The 15964-nt window shown below is 42.4% G+C and overlaps 1 pseudogene; it reads right to left on the bottom strand.

The window, feature by feature from the left end:
- Nucleotides 1–711: 711 nt before the first annotated feature.
- LOC117018772 (HIV Tat-specific factor 1-like) lies at nucleotides 712–2902 on the bottom strand (annotated as a pseudogene).
- Nucleotides 2903–15964: the final 13062 nt, after the last annotated feature.

Here is a 15964-nt window from a genome sequence, read left to right as displayed (position 1 = left end):
CAACTCCAAAGGATCCATGAACCTCCCAAAACTGTATACAAAAAGTTGTGTAGTGTGCACATTTATCTTGGGGAGAGGTCCCACAGCTCTATTCAACTTTCTAGAGGGGTCCAAACAGTGCACAGAATTCTAATCTCCGCTCTATATTTTCAGTAATGGAAGCAGCGGACTTCAGGACGCTTGATCTTGCACATCTAATAGTCAGTTTTCATGGAAAGAAGGGAGACAAGGAAAACAGAAGTTACAAGGACTGGTCAGGGAAAAACTCCTAAGTGCTGTTTACAAGTTCACTAACTTGTTCCGGTTTGGAGAGCAGAAATGGGGACCTAAGTGGTAACATAAGCTGGAAGCAACGAGACTCCTACGGGATTCTCCAAATCCTTAAAAAACTGAACTTAAGTATGAATAAAGCAATAGCAAGAATTTAAAATGCTGTTTAACTCAAGTCCAGTTTTCAGTTTCTGCATCTTAACAACTTATTTTTATTATCGAATATCACACATTTCAACCAGAATACTCGAAAAAATATTATTCTGCATGCACTGAACAAATCTGACAAAGGCCGAGTATCCAGTTTATTTGCATTACTCTCTGAAGTTTTAACTGGACAGCCAATTTTAGATTTAAAACCAGTAAGTAGAGGTGACAATGAACATGACCGTGCATTAATCTGGTGGCATCCTACCACTATGAACAGATTCATGTTACCCACTAGTAATTACCCTGGAGCAGAGGCAAAATGTAGATGGAGGAGGTGCCGTCAAAAGTCAAGTTTAAGGGATGAAATGTCATCACCATTTCATCATCTTCACTACTGAGAACAACTCTGCTGCCAGTGGACAGGGACCCTATTTCCTGAACATTCCGCAAACTACCCACAGTCCTTCTCACGTCAGAATCATTAAACAACTTCTCACTGGAATCCTTATCGAACGACTTCTCACTGGAATCAACATCTTGGAACATCTTTTCATCTGTATCTTCATGCTCCTTTGCATCTCCTTTTTCAACTGAATCTTCAAACATCTTGGCATCTGCGTCTCCTTCATGCTCTTTTTCATAGACTCATGTCAAAAACTTTTTCATATGCATCTTCCTCTCCTTCCTTTTCATCTGACTTTTCGTCAAGCTCTCTCTCAGAGCCTTCCTCATCAAACACTTTTTTCGGCGCTGTCATCTTCAAGATCTGATTTTTCAGAGTAATTTTCTTCTCTTTTTCAAGAACGTTTTCATTAAACTCTTTGTCAGAGCCATCCTCATCAAACTCTTTTTTGAGGCTATTTTCTTCGAATTCTTTTTCGGAGCCATCTTTCAACTGCTTTTCAGAGCAGGCTTCAGATTCGCTTTCCCAGTGGTTTTCTTCAGATTCCTTTTGGGGTCCATCTTCCTCTTCAGACTTCTTCTCAAGGCCAGTTCTCTTCACAGTCATTTTTGAGTTTATTCTTTGTGGATTCTCTTTCGGGGCTATTCTCTTTGGACTCTTTTTTAGGACTACACTCTTCAAACTGTTTTTCGGGACTGGCTTCTCCAGACTTTCTTTCAGAGTCGTCGTCTTCACGCTCTCTTTGGGGCAGCCTTCCTCAGGCTTTCTTTCAAGGCAGCCTTCTTCAGCCTCTTTTTCAGGGCCACTTTCTTCAGCATCTTTGTCAGAAACATCTTTTTCAAATTCTCCCCCATCTTCTGTTTTTTCAAACTTCTTTTCATCTATGGGTTCTTCAAATGCCATTTCAGCTGTGGCTTCTTGAGCATTCATTTCAGATGTGCTAGGGTGCTCTGAAAAATGCCTTACTGGAGAAGGCCTGGCCTTTGGAGCACAGATGGAATTTGAACGCTGAAGACCTTCATTGGCCTCTGGAGAATGGAGGAAAGCCTCCCATCCTTTCCTCCCTTTCTCTGGTGGTCTCCTCTACCTGATCATCTGTCATACATCCCACACTTGGGCAGACATCTGACAGCCCCCAAACCACCATCCCTCGAGGGTTTGAATACAATAGTCAGCTTCCTCTGGATCCCTGAAGCTGTCTGGCAAAGAGAAGGCGCTTTCTAATCTGTCCAAACTTGGAACACTCTACTCCAAAGTCTCCCCTGATCTCATTCAGCACCAACGGATCAGCCCCAAAATCCATAGGATGAAGCCTATTTTTGCTGATGACGAATCACTCGTGGCACATTCGGGATGGCCCAGCTCTTCTCCCAGGTCTCTCATCCAACTGCATTTGTTGCAGAGGCAGCTTTTTCTTGTAGTCCTTGCACCTCTTCTTCTTTGAGGCGTCATATTCCCCCTTCAGTTGAAACTTTGCCACCTCGACATTTGTGGCCTCTAATTTCATCTTCATCCAAAAGTTTTAATGCGAAATCCACGGATTCCCTCTTCAAATACCAGCAAAGCCCATCTCCTTTAAGATTTCCTTGATCATCTTTGTAGCGCTTGACCTTGAATTCTTCTGTTTGAGGATCTCTCATAATAAGCCACACTTGGACATGAGCTGTATAAATTCATCCACTGTAATTTCTGGAGGCAAACCAGACACATATACATTCGTATTTCTGTCTTGTTCAGCATGAAACCATCTTGATTCAGCCTTTCTCTTTCCTCCCCTTTTTGGGATCAGTGGGTGCCTCTGCAAGCCTCGCACTGACATTTGCAGTAGAGCTAGACGCACCGTCATTAGAAAAACTGTAATTGGCCCGATATATAGCAATGCAATCTTCAGTGATCTTGGAGAATCAAGGCTTCTTGTCCAGGTCTCACTCGTAGGGGGTGTCATTTGGCTGCTGCCGGAAATAATAGGTTTCTCCGTCAGAATCTTTCTGGGTGTCTCCGTCCTTGGTGTCTCTACAATTCTTGCATTCTCATCTGTTCATCACAGTCGCCCTTCCCATCCAAGTTGTTGCCGCTCATGTCGCCGACTTAGCCCAGCAGCAGGGTCCAGGCGAGCTACGAGGCAAAGGTGAGGCTGGCGTGCCCCACCGGGCCGCAGGCCTCCGAGCTTCTGCTTGATCCGGCGTGCGGCAGGAGCACGCATGCGCGCCGCCACCTCCGCCACCAGGTGGAGGCACCTGCAGCTCCCGCGGCCACGTCCGGAAATGACTTGAGAACGCAGGCCTGCTCAGACTGATGCAGTTGCTATTGATGGCGCGACAAGATTTTGAAATTGTATTTCTTAAATAATGCTTTTACAAGTGAATCTCTACCCCCCCACACACTTTTTTTGAGGCTTCCTTGATCCCATTTTTGTCAAATTCCAGTCTGGTCCATTGGAGGGAATGATCTTTAAAAGTAGATCCAAGCCAAGGCTTCAGTGAGGAACCCCTTGCTAAGTCCTTTGAAATAAAATGTCCACATGATTATTTGGCAATTGAGAGAATAGTAGCACTTACAAAAAATTCAGATTTTAATTTGTTGTCATGTCTTTGTGCAGCAGAGAACACACTCCTATAAAAGGGCTGCTCTTGATATGATTTAAAATGTGGAGTCTTTCCTAAAGAGATCCATTCACGCTAGACATTCATACCTTCAACAAGATCACTGAAGAGGCTCAGTGTCTAAGAAGCTTGGACTCTGAGCCAGACTGCCTGGGTTTGAATCCTGACCCCTTGTTAGCTGTGCAGCCTGGGTGATATATTTAACCTCTGTGAACATAGTATGATAACTGTGTCAAGTGAATATAAACATTAGTGACAGAATGTCCAGATACTGACGTTCTTGGGCCACTTCTTCCCCGTGGACTCATCAAATAGTTATGTGCCTTCTAAATTCTAGTTTCCATGAGAGATGAACCCAATATGCCTGCCTGCAGACAAGCAGGGGCCTTACACTCAGGCAGGTCGTGCTCTTCTGCTGGAATCAGGAACTCTTCGCTCTTAAAATGCTCCCTTTCAAAAAAGAAAAAAGAAAAGAATAATTTTACAGTGGCGAAGCCTGACAAATCCCGCTTCCGCTCGGTGACCAAGGTTGGCATCATTAGTGTTAAGTCACATGGAGAGCGGCGTTCCTGAGGTGATGTAATAAGAAAGGCACTTGACCTTCCTGCTCATCTTCCTGAAGCCCTGAGCCGCAGTCTGAGCGTGAGAGCATCGTCAGAGAAATCCTACTCGAGGGACACTACACAAATTAACTCACCGGTGTTCTTCAACACGGTCAAGGTCACCAAAAACAAGGAAAGTCGGAGGGACTGTCACAGTCAAGAGGGACCTAAGGAGATATGACAGCTAAATGCAACGTGGAAGCCTAAGTGTGATCCGAAAAAGAGAAAAAGGAAAGTAGGTAAACACTAAGGGAATCTGGATGAACTGTAGACTTTTTTAGTGTGGCCAGTTCATAATAATAATGTGTCCGTATTGATTTACCAATTTTAACAATGTGGCTCCACTAATGGAAGATTTTAATAATAGAGGAAACTAAGTGTGGGGTATATGGGAACGCCCTGTACTATCATTGCCATTTTACTGCAAATCTGAACCTTTTGCAATTTAAAAGTTCAGTTTTTATAATTTCCCTCTGCCCCAAAGTCCTGGTCATGACATTATCTCAACTTCTAGGGAACCCAGAATGGCCAAACCCCCAAATGGGCAAATGATACCTCACGAGTTCGAGGACTCTTCAGATTCACCAGAAAGGTCCAAACAATAGTCACCAGTCACTGAGGCAGTTTTAACATTCTCCTCTGCATTTTTAATGGAAATGGAAATGAATGTAGACGTGCAGGACTCTCGTTTTAATCATAGATAATGAGAGACGATAGTCACTGAGACCCTATATGGTGCCAGCGTGCTAAATTCTCCCCATGGGTTAGCTTCTGAGAGCCGTGCAAAAACATGCGCAGTAGCTGCTCTTATTGCCTCTTTGTGAGAACACCATTTGCAGTTGTATCTGTGATGTGCCTGGCCCTGGGATCGTCTGGCTTTAATTCAGCTCTGTGCATCTAGAGATCGTCATGCTTTTCTTGAACTGAATGCCCTAAGTCGGATGACTAAAAGGCTATTCAAGCGGTGCCTCCACTGGGCTACCTGCATAGGCTGTAGGACATTGTGACATTGCACTGTCCCCAGTGGGACAATCCCCCTACAATGCGAATGCGCATAGTTTCATTCCTAAAGGGAAACACCATGATGCTTTCTGCATTTCCCTCAACACAACTAAGGCCTTTATGGAAAGCCTAGGGGGGTTACAAACAGCCAGGTGGGATCTAATATTGAGTGGATTCTGAAATTGAAAGTGGACTAGAGGCGAAGAATCTCTTTGCTAGTTCTTTTTATTAATTAGTCTCATAATCAGTCTTTGCTGGTCCTTTAGAAAACACTGAAGAGAAATAGTTACATCTCATCACATCATGGATTTGTTAGAAGCAGGGTAATAACACAGGGTCGCCTGTTCCCATCGATCCTGTGCCTGGTCTAATGCTTTGCTGTCGCCATCTTGACATTCTTACCACCTTTTGGAACAAGGTGCTCTGACTTTTCATTTGTACCGGGCCCCCCAAATTATGTTCATCAGTTTTATGTGTGCTTTTCGCAAATGAAATTTCAGGCACTGCTTTTGAAATCACATCCCACACTACGTCATGCTTTCTGTCTTCCTCAGGATGACACAGACTCTTAGGAGAGTAGGTTCATCCCAATTTCTTCCATAAAATGTTCCAAATCAAGGGGATTATGGAAGGGACTCTGCTCCAATCTTGCTATCTCTCTACTGCCTGTTGGCAAACACTGAAATCAAGGCCCCAGGCAAGTAGAAACATTGGATCTGCAGTGAGATTTTAATCATAGATACAGACACTGTCAAACAAACCAGGAGAGCGTCATCAAGGCGCAGCTATTTTCTTATCTGGCCTAGTCTAGAAATTGAATACCCAAACAGTTGGGCAACAGCCATAGTGCATAATTTTCAACGAGAAAGACTTGCAAGAGAAAGGATCTTACAAAATCATGTGTTAGAAACATTTTCAGGCCATTTATCTGCAGGTGACTTTATGCTCCCCTGAGCCAGGTAATTTCTGATCTCCAAACTTGCAAACAGATGAAAAGAAATTCCCTCTATGTAAGAGGCATTCTGGACAAACACCGATGAGAGGGCCTCTTAGAGGGAACCCCTTCTCATGGCTGTTACACACTCTGAGCGAGCCTGACATTAGTCACTGTTTGAATTATCAGGCAAAATTCTCATCATATCAATGAAAACGTTATCTTGTTCCCTTTTTGTTTCCTGCTGAAAACCTCAAAACCATAACTTAAAGGGCTATTTGTACCAGTTTATTTGCAACTCCCAATCGTGACGTCCCGAGAAAAGCGAAATCGATCCAGAATAGCGTTGGTGAGAAAGAGCTTCCTTAGACATGGGTATTTTTGTCGTGCTGCTGGTAATTCAGACTACCTAAGAGGTCTTAAGTTTGGAAGTACCTGTTGAATCGGGGAGATTAGGCTCTGAAATCCCTACTGTGAACTGGGCCAGAAGGTAAACATTTTTCATCTCCTGACTTCGCAGGGGCGTTTAATTCTTACTCCATTCTTTCAGTGTCCCTTCTGCCTTCGTGGGTCCTCTCCGCCATTGCATTGCATTCTTCAAAAGGTCCCTTCCCCTCCGTGGGGACTCTGTGGCCCAGACCTTGTTTCAGTAGCTGAAGGTCCATAATGAGGGTGGCACTGACATTCCAACCTCTCGGAGACTTCAGTGGCCACACGGTCACCCAAGTCTGCTTGCCGAGGGTATCTTCTCACCTCTCTCAAGCTTTTTTGTCGAGTTCAAAACCTGATTACAATTAGAGTGGAAAATCCTCACTGGGTTATTTAGATGTTATCTCTGCCAGCAGAGAAATTTTCTACAACATAGGCTGGAATTTTTTTTTCATTTTTTTTTTCCCTAAACTAAAGTTAATTGGCAGAGAATCTGCTGATGTCCTAGAGAAAATTATGGGATACTGTCAAAAGATTTTCTTTGAGCTTCCATTAGAGTATTCTTTTTAAATTCTCTCTCTCTCTCTTTCTCTCTCAACTCTCTATTTACCTTGATCCCAACTGTGAGAGTTTCCAAATGTACTGACACAGAGCAAAGACCAATTTATTTCATTTGTTGAAAAACATGCAAATAGCTGCAGTGAGCTGTATGTGTCAATTTGTCTGTGGAGGCCAGCTTTCGCTTCTCATTTAAACTGCCACACTCCCCCCTGGACAGAGAGTCTTCTGGGCTGGTCCCTGCCAGGGGATGGCCGCTGATTGCGTCACCTGTCCCCAGAGGAAACTTAGTCATACAGTGGTAAAAGGCCCAGGGCATAGAGTTCTTTCCGAATGGTGATGAGTGATGTCAATCCGATTTTCTTTCTTGGAAGTTGGACTTTAAAGGTGCAGTAAAACCCTTTTAATGTGTATCTTTATTTACTCTCATTACAATCCACTAACTTGTCGGTATTATCCCCATTGTTTTAGAATTGAAAACTGAGTTTCAGAGAGATGAGGGCAACAACAACAACAAAAAACCATACCTAGGACTCTAAAAACCATAGCCAGGACTCTCACCTGACCCCCAATCTACTGGATTTGATTGCTCTTCCCTAACTATTTTCAGCAATCCTAAGCACTATGCAGATGTTGGAAGTTTCCACCTTCTAACGAAGGACATATAAGCCACACATGCAATGTAATGAGGAGTCACTTTGGAAGGTTTGCATTGTAGTTTTACATGAAGATTAAAAATCATAGTACTGTTGTTAATAAGTAAATACAATTGTGTGTGTGTGTGTGTGTGTGTGTGTAAACCAGAAGAAATTCAACTGCCTGCACAGCACTTGGCGCATAGTAGGACATCGTAAGTACTTGCTGAAAAAATACATTCAGACAATTCTCAATTGAATGTTTCTTTCCCTTAACTTGCCTCTTCAGCACAATCAGGCAGATTTTGAGCCAATTTTTAATGTTGGAAATGGAGATGCGTTCAAGAGCACAGTGCTTTTGAAAACACTTTGGTGTGTAATGGCAGAGACATTTGTCCCTCTGCCGCCAGTGTCTTATGGAGTTTACTGATTAGCTAATCGGCAATTAATTTAATTATTAATGCAATTTCCATTTTTGGATGAGTCCAGTCATTACGCAGCCCTGGTCCCCTCCCCCTTCCTTTGCATTTTGAAATAAAATAAGAGGGCTAAAAAGCGAGGAGATACGGGGCCAGTTAAGCTGTGAGATGCAGAAGGCAAACCAACTAGGATTTGCAGTGAGAGATGACACGAAAAGGGAGAAAGGGGTGCCGTGGAAGTGAACGGGGGGTGAGCCAGCGCCTGGGTGAAGAACTTCTAAACTGTGCGGTGCAGGTTACGTTTAAACGCACATCTGTACACTATTTATAACAAAACACGGGGCTTGGAAACCCGGTCATACATTCAGTGAAGGCAGCTGCTGGCGGAGGCCCACGCTTCCCCATCACTCCCCTGGTAGCTGGTGGCAGTAGACGAGGCATGATGGGAGAATCTTTTTTAGCATCCTTCACCTCGGTTTTATTTAACTTGAAATCAGACCGCAGATGCTGCACTCCAACTAAAAGTCCACACGCCCTCTCCAGAAAGCACACAAATGGCATCAGTGATGTCTGATTGAACAAACACGACTCCACTGTTCAGCAGCCAGTCAATGGAGAGGGCAGGGAAAGGCAGTGGAGCAGTCTGGTGTGTAATCTCACCAGTCAATGGGCTGTGGGCAGCCAGGGCGGCCCATCGCTGCAGGTGTCAGGGAGATAAATAGCGGAGTGTCCTCCTCAGAAATATGATTAATACCCTCCTCGGTCCACTGCTGAAGAGGTAGTGGGTGCAGCTGCTCCGGACAGCAGTTGCATAGAGGGAAAAGCCAGGACGATGGCAGCGGAGCAGAGAGGGCAAAGGGGGATAGAAAGCCACCAGAGCAGGCGTGGGGAGGGCTGGAGCCACAGAGCCCTTCTGAAAGCGCAGCTTAGGTAACTAACGCTTGGAGTCTTCGGCATGCCTGCACCTGAGTCCCAGAGGTCATGACCTTGAGGGCAAAAGACAAGCGGAGGCTGAATCGTGGGGGAATACTCCGTCCATGTCACTCCAGAAACAGCGAGCGGTCCTGAAGATTTGTGGTATTTGTGGCATGACTGCTGTCTGACTAACACACTGCCTTCTGAGGTTTATTTAATTCTCACAGATCAGGATGGGGTCATGGGGGTGATTTTTTTCTGTGGGTCCAGAGATGTTAAGTAACTTGCTCCATGTTACACAGCCGATAGGACAGAGGTCCACGAGTTTCCATTCTTCTCACTTAACTAAACTGATTCCTGAGAGATTTAAGAAAAGGGGAAGAAAACAAACTTTTGATAAGAGTTCGTCTTTGGTTATTTGCTCTGGTTTCCACTTAACGTCAGTTTTGCCCCCTTTTTCCAAAGGTTTTTGCCAGATATTTTCCCTGATTTTCTCTTTCTTTATGTACAAGGCTATCAACAGAGGATTTTCAAATATTCCCAACTGTAATACTGTTACACACACACACAAACACACACACACAAACATACACACACGCACACTGGCTGTCTATAGTGAAAAGCAAATTGATCTGTTCTAATGTGTCCCTATGTCACTGGTGGAAAGCAGGGGAACTTTCTGCCATTGGACAAATAGTCGTATTCTATCATATTTTCTTTATCAGATGATTTCTTCCTTCACGGTCAAGATACAATCATGTCCATAAGGCCAACCAAAAAGTCTCCCTCGCCTGCCACAGCACTGGGGTGTAGCTAGACAAAAGGATTTCAGAAGGAAGTTCTATCCAAGCCTGGAGCTGTTGCTTCATTGGATATCGATTTTAAACATGGTGAACTAAAAGCCAATTTTTGTAAAATGGGACTTAACATTGATATTCCAGAGCTGAAAACAAGTGAAGAAAAAATGTTAAATATGTAGAGTATCTAAAGTCCAAATGTACTCTCATCGATGCCACACTTTGGGTAATCAGGACTCAATCCTGTGTCTCAGGTGTTGAAATTGACCGAACACACAGGTCGTAGGTGGCAGAGCCAGCATTTGAGCCCTTAAACTCAGGATGCGTGGCTACCACATCCATATGTCCTCTGTACCTCAGTGCCTGTCACCTGAGTACTAGCCTGGTGGTCCCAAAAGAGCTGCGGCGTTGGTTGCAGAAGTAGCAAATACAACACAGGAAATTAAGTTTGTGAAGTGACAAGCTACATCTCAGAGCAGATTGATCTCTTCTAAGGTCTTTGATGCCTCTGAGTTAATGAAACTCTGTGCCTCTCTGGAGATGTTGGACCATAGTAGGATGGAAGGAAGAAATCCTTGAAGCATCCATCGATATAATTTGTCTAAATGAAATACCTTGGTTATAGATAGAAGCAGCTAGGTAGGACCAGCTTCCTAAATATCGGGCTGGTTTCCTCCTGGCCACAGGCACGGATGTTTCGACTGAAAGTATTTACTGGCACAGTCTAGGGGATTGTGTCACGCTCACCTAATCAGGTCACAGTAGAGCTGTCCTTACTGCCACCTTCTATAGTCGCTTTCCTACCTTCTCATGCTTTGCCAAAACATGAAAAGAGGTTTGCGTTGCCATGACTCGAAGCCACTACTCCACCAGGTCACTGGTCTATGCTCACTAAAGATAAAGCCAACGGCCAGACTCTCACCTCATTTTCTTAGCCTAGACTCAGCCACATATGTCTGTATACAGTAAATAGTCAAAAGATGTAGCCATAAATAATGAATTAGTCTACCAATGCTATTTCTACATTTTTACATTTTGTTCACAGCCATTCTTGTTGGATTTTACATCTATCATTGGGGTCATTTATTTTTTTCCCACTAACAACAAATATTTCCTGACTCTATCCTCGATTTTTAAATATTATCCGTCATTATCTATTACTATGTACTATAGAGAGAGAAGCAAATATATAGTAATATATATATGTACATATTTATACATATTTGTGTACGTACAATTATTTCTACTTAATATTAATTTGAAAGATAGATAGATTTTATTGCTAAATTAATTTGGGAAGCATTATAAATCCAATTGTCTTCTTGAAACTTCACAAGGATCTGAAAACTATTGCAAAGAAATTTATTTAACTTCATTTAGCTTGGTATTTCTAACAAGATTCTGAGTTTGTTTTTAATTCATGTTTCTGAAAGACTCACAGAATACTGTCCTGTAGACCATTGCTTAGGAAATGGGTCTTCTGTCATTGGATGTATTTCCATGACATATTATGGTGGACACACCTATATTTGGTTTTAATAATCCATAATTTTTTCGGTCATTGCAGCAACAAAACATTTGTAGACGTGAGAGATAAATTGTGTCCTCTAGCAGTTTCTTTTTTGGGCCTCCCCTGAAATAAATGTGTTTCAAATCAGTTGGTTCCTTTCACAACAATATACAAAATGTTTAAGAGATAGTTTAACTAAGGCAATTTAGTTTCTGGGAATTAAGCCTTTATGATATGTTTACATTCACTTCCCCATCCTATAGAATGTGCAATATTTATTTAGCATGATACCAAAATGGGTTATCACTTGGGGAAATGTAAGAAGAATTTACTGATTATGACACAAGATTTAATATAGGAAAATTATGTAAAAATTGTTCAGTGACTCTGTGTCATGAATCAAGTGACCGTTTCACCTAATAAGCTTTCAGCTTAGCGGTGTATGAAAACACTAGAAGTGACACATCCAAAGCCCCACGGCGGGTAAGCGGGGCAGCATTGGCCTAAACCCTTACTTTTAGGTGTGTTTACCCCCAAAATGCCTTCCCTTTAGGTACCAGGAACACAGTGCTGTCCACACTTACCAGCGCTGAAGTAGCCATCTCACAACCATCTTACTAAGGACCTTTCCCATATGGTTCGATGTGTTTTTATAACCCAGAAGTGCTGGCTGAAAAGTAAACTCTTAAAACAATCCATGGTGTTGGGAATGGAGCAGGATGGAGATGAGATGGCTCCTGAAGATAAATATGAATTTGACGTTTTTCTAGAATTTGTCCATAATCAAAATGGAATGAAGAAGCCTGCCCTGTTTCCCTGAAAGTAAGACTTAGCCGGACACTCAGCTCTAATGCATCTTTTGGAGCAAATATTAATATAAGATCCAGTCTTATATTATATAAGACCGGGTCTTATGTAAGATTGGGTCTTGTATTGTAGTAAAATAAGACCCGGTCTTATATTAATTTTTGCTCCAAAAGACACATCAGTGCTAATTTTCCGGCTAGGTCTTATTTTCGGGGAAACATGGTATTACCCAAGTTATTGAAATAGAGCTATTAGGTTGGTGCAAAAATAATTGCGTGTTTTGCAATTATTTTAAACCTTTTAAACTGCAATTACTTTTGCACCAACCTAATAGAAATAAATAGTTTGAGTTCAGGTAACAGAAAAGTGATCCATGGTTTGACTTGTACAAGTCATTTTCTTGATTCTCCATCTAAATAAGCCATGTGAATCGAAATGGCTTTCAGTATAGTTTTAATATGCTATTCCTAGGACACTGGGAGACGAGCTCAGTTTTGGAGTTAAGGTTCTATTTCATTCTATGTTGGGGATGAAGAAAATACAGAACGTCGGATATCATCCCTGAACTCTCGCTTCCTGAATACATAATCTCTCTTTAACTAAAACACTAAATAAATCCATGGTCTCAGGACCTACGCTCAAACGAGATGCTTTCAAAGGCCCCGGTTAATGAGGAATCTTTTAAATGTCACATCTACAGTGCAAATTAACCAATATTGCATAGCAAAAACCCTTCACAAGAAATCTGGTCAATGGTTTATGACCAAAAAAAATTAATGTTTTCTGTCAAGAATAAGGGTTAAGTTTAGTATTAATCATAAAATGACCTTTAATTGCCAAACAAAAGCACTCTGTTATTTTACTACAATCCCGAACGCACCCTGCGCGTTGGAAAAAAGTCATAATTTGCTTAGTATAAATATATTAAAGTATTAAGCCCGCTCTGCTACTCAATTAGTAAACATGTCAAGGGGTGGGCGAGTTATTCATGGTTCAAAGGGCCAGCCCCTTTTCACAGGGAACTTTTTTTCACTCTAATGAAATGATGGATAATCTGGAAGTAGGTGCTTTGAAAAGATATTAATCATTCTCACTGGTAATGTTAATCATTTGTTCCATCATGTCCAGATGCTGGGACTCACCTTCCTCTGAGACAAAGGGCACCTGCGCCAGGAGAGTCTTTTGATCACCTTCCTTTCCACGAGCCCCACACATGCGGCTGACATTAAAAATCGCATCCAATTTCAGGGCATCCTCGGGATAACGTGGCAAACGCAGCACAAAACTCCTTCAAATGGTTTCAGAAAAACATGGGATGGGATCTCTCTGAACCCCTAATTATTTACATTTTTCACGTTACTCAGAAGAGAGGAGGAAAGGAGTGAGGCTATAGAAGAAGGAGACAGTAGTCCATCAAGAAAAAGCTACCAATGTGTGTCCTGGCAGTGGGCGTTAAGCATCGAGGCTTCTAATCTTACAAAATGTTAGCCTTCGTTTTGGGTAAGATTAGCTCTGAAAATGTCTCTGATGTCTCCTTGAGTTAATGAAACGCCACGCGTCCAGAGAGACTTCTGACCAGCTATATATTTTTACGACCAGTGATTTTTAAAGGGAAGAAAATGTTGTGTAGAATCTGAGGGCATATCTTACGAAGCTAAACTAGCTCCCATCACAGGCTCATTTTGAATGCGTCATAGACCCCAGATCCTAAAGAAGAAACCGGGAAGGATTCCTAATCCTCAGAGGTTATTCCATATAAATTGCCTTGGAAAAATAAAACTGAAAGAAACCACTAAGGCTTCTGTCACTGTGTGAAAGTTTTAAGGACTCTAGAGGTTAGGTAATATCTTCATATAAAAGACGCACCGTTTTCTTAAATCCACATGTGCATGTGTAGGACCAAAGGGCTATGAGAGTTACAAATGAGGTTATGTGATCCCTTTTGGGGTACAGATCCACCTGGAGGCAAGTGCTCTCCAGATGACGGCATCCGATACTCAGACACAGTCAGTAAATATTTTTATCCCCGTATGTGGATACAAAGAGTTAGAAACTCACTTTGGGTCTGCTGGAGAAAGCTAGTTATTTAGTCCTGTCTTTCAATTTAGCCCTCTAGCCACCCTCGTAGCTGTAGTCTTTCAAAATTGCTTGATGTATCAGAGTAACGCACCAAATTAGAAGGCGTCACTATGTAGGTGCATTTACTCTTTGCCTAGTGATTTGTTTGATTTGGGGGGGCTTCCTGACGTCAGATACCTCTGCTGCCATTTTACTTCACATCCATCCCCCTCCCCAGGCCACATTGTAAATTCTGTCATCTCCCACGGCAGGTTCATGTAGGACCTGTAAATTTCCGTGGCCAATTCTCTGATACGATGGCCGTCATTTTTGTCAGACCTTCCCTTCTACTGAACTTCGTCATTCGCCTTAGCGTGGTTTTCTTTATTGTTAAGCTTCCTTGTCTTAAGGAATGTCTGTCTCTTTCCATCCCCCTTTATGTCCAGTGCATCCAGCCAAACCTCAAATAAGGAGTGCTCTTAAAATATGCCTCGATGCACTTTGCCTGGCAGCAGTAGCTTATTAAAACAAATCATCCACTTCTCAGCTCAGAACCCTATAAATACCTGGCCTCTGATGTCAGCTGGACTCACTAATATTCTTAATTCTTGGCCGACCCCCATAGAGTCTACCCGAAGCCTCTCACTCATGTCAAGTGTTGCCCTTGACTCCTTTCCCCTTGTTCTCGGCTGCTTCACTGCCGTCTTCCACCAACAGATTTGCCCTCTGCCAGGTTTTCCCCTTTTTTCCTCTCAAATGATACCGTGTTCTTCCCTTCCTGTTGACTGTCCACTCATCCACACTCTTGATTTGGTTCTCTGCCTGTTTTTCCACCCCTAGGACTCTGTTCCTGTAGTCATACTCTTTCACTCCAGAATCTCTGGTTTATCTCAGTCTATAAATAATTCTGAGGCTCTCCCTCCCTAAAATAAATAACGCTGACTTTATTTCATGCCCTTTCAGTGCCTCTCTTCCAATTACCATCTAACAAATTTGAAAGAAGTGTCTATACTGCTAGACTCTTTACCGCTCGCCATATATTTTCTCTGGGACGCATCTGGCAGTTGACCTCATGCTGCATGGAAATCCCCATTCTAAGAGTCTTCAGTGAATTCCTAATAAATACTGAGAGCTTACTTCGTTCCTGGCATTGATCTGGGTACTTAGGATACAGCAATGAACAAACAGTTAAGCAGAGACTAGTATGTCATGGATGGTATGGTTCTTCCGTTATAGTAAATTGTCCAATGTAATGAATGTTGATTTGAATTAACTTTCTGGACCTCTTGAATTTTTCCTTGTACTATTTGTATCACTTTGGCAAACCTTTCCATCCTCTTCTTGTGTATTAGCCTGAAATGTTAGTCTTCTCTAGAGTCCTGAGTTGATTCCATTGCTCTTCTCACTCATGCACTTTCCCAGCTAATTTTGTCCACTCTCAAAGGTTCACTTACCATCGACATGCTGATTTCTCCCAAATCTATCACTTGAATCTAAACTTTTCCCCTGATGATCAGACCTATTTTCTCCTGGCTTCTAGATTTTTCCACGTAGACCACAGGCACTCAAATTCAGCCTTCTCAAACTTAACATACCACCTTCACCACATCGGCCCTTCCTTCTTTTCTGGACTTGATTATAGAACCACCAAAATCTACTGTCATTTCATGAAAGTATTTTCTGATGGTCTTTCACCTCTACAGTGTTCCTTGCCAGGTGCCGTCCTCTATGTTCTTCAATACAGTTTCCTCATAATATTTTATAATCGTCTCTATATCTGAAGGTCAATCCCACTAGATTGTGGTTGCTTCAAGAGATTATAGAAAATACTCTTTTTTACTCTAACTCTGACACAGTGCCTGACACAGAGTA

This window comes from Rhinolophus ferrumequinum, chromosome 28 (assembly GCF_004115265.2).
Source record: "Rhinolophus ferrumequinum isolate MPI-CBG mRhiFer1 chromosome 28, mRhiFer1_v1.p, whole genome shotgun sequence".
Taxonomy (NCBI): Eukaryota; Metazoa; Chordata; class Mammalia; order Chiroptera; family Rhinolophidae; genus Rhinolophus; species Rhinolophus ferrumequinum.
The sequence above is the reverse complement of the archived record's forward strand: the minus strand, read 5'-3'. Positions and strand labels throughout refer to the sequence as shown.